Source organism: Condylura cristata, unplaced genomic scaffold, assembly GCF_000260355.1.
Source record: "Condylura cristata isolate star-nosed mole 26May11 unplaced genomic scaffold, ConCri1.0 scaffold00018, whole genome shotgun sequence".
Taxonomy (NCBI): domain Eukaryota; kingdom Metazoa; phylum Chordata; class Mammalia; order Eulipotyphla; family Talpidae; genus Condylura; species Condylura cristata.
This window is the reverse complement of record NW_004567119.1, coordinates 41,916,675-41,918,366: the sequence shown is the minus strand read 5'-3', so window position 1 is coordinate 41,918,366 and position 1,692 is coordinate 41,916,675.

Genomic DNA, 1,692 nt, shown 5'->3' with positions numbered 1-1,692 from the left:
GGGGGCCGGCCGGGGGGAAGCGGCCGCGCGACAAAGTACCCAGCCCCGGCCCGGCGGCCGCGTCACAGCCTTGTCGGCGTCCGGGGCCGGTCTTAAAGGGGAGGGTCGGAGGGGGCAGGGCTTGGGAGGTGAGGCGGGGCCGGGAGGCGTGAGTGTGGGGGAGGGGCCGGCCTTAAAGGGGAGGACGCGCGCGGCTCCTGGCCTCTATAGGAACCAGCGCGGCAGCGTGGGACGGAGAACGGCGATCTTAGCCAGGCCAAGGCAGGAAAGGAGAAGGCGCGTGGAAGCAGCTGTGCGATTCGAATTCCAGTAGCAGATGTGAATTCTACTTTTCTCCAATTATCTGCCTTTAGCAAGCCTCAGCGAAGTGGGAGAGGGGATGGATTTTGCAGGAGGCTTAGCTGGTAAGTGGGCACTAGAGAAGACCCTGGGGTGTTCTGGAGTCGAAGGCTGTGCTGTGCGGTCCGAGGATGGGTGTGGGGCAGACGCTAGACATTTTCTTAGCTTGAACATTTTCATCCGAGTTTTGCATTTCTTTTCTCAGGAATTTTCTTTTCTTTTTTCTTTCCCCTCCCCGCCCCAATAAAGCTGTATTGTGTACCTGTAGGGTAAATGGAAGTGATCAGGTGTTTTCTGCCCTCCCATTGGCATCAAAGATGGACGCCTGGGGTCTTGCTTGCGTCCCTGATGGTGGAAGCCAGGAGGAGGGTGTGCAGAACAACCCAGAGAGAATGCCAGAGAGCCAGAAAGAGTGAAGATTCACCTGAAGGCCACACAGCCTCCTGGTCACCCTAGCTCCCCACCCCTACCCTGCAACTGATTGTCTCATCAGTCATAGTGTAGTACCTTTGAACACTATTTCATGTAAATTAGCCAAAGAAGAAGAGGGGTTAAAGTGGGTGGGTGGCTGTCTGTGACTCTAGGGCAATCTGGTAACTTCAGGGAGAATGCAGGCAGGGACTCCCAGAGAGTTAAAGAAGCCTCAGAGATAGGAGCAACAAGAGACAGTGGGAGCAGGACTGCATTTCTACTCAAAAGACACTAGTGAGGGGAGCAGCGAGAGAGAAAGGAGAGGTCTGCTGTGCCCTATGGGTCACCCCCCGGGATGGGAATCCTCTCACCTCGGCACCTCTGGCCTACAACCAGCTCTTGTATACATAAATAAATATATTTTTTAAATGTGTAACGAGGAATAAGGGAAGATTCAGAGATAAGAGCAAAAATTCCAAAAGGAGCTAGTCAGACACCCCTCAGGACTAAATGCAACAGGACATTCTGGATCAAGGATGACAAGTGTCCTAAAAGATAAGGGATGTGGGCCTCCCTGGTGGCGCAGCTGGTTGAAGCACAGCACTAAGAAGCAAAAACCACTTCAGCATGAGTTCAATTCCCACCTACCCCGGATGTGACCACATGGCACAGCAGACCCCTCCTGACCTGCCCACTGCTCCCCTCAGCAGTGTACTTTGTCAGTCTGCCTGTTCTGCTCCCCATTCTGTCTCTGGTGAATCCTCTCACCACTCCTGCACTTCTGGCCTATACCCCAGTTCTGTATGCATAAATAAATAAATCTTTAAAAAAAAAAAAAAGATAAGGGATGTGAGGCAGGAAGAGACCAAGTACAGTAGCAGTTACGTGAGCCCACTGAGGACTAACCAGAGAGGCTAATGGAACTTAGAATAAGGAGGGAAA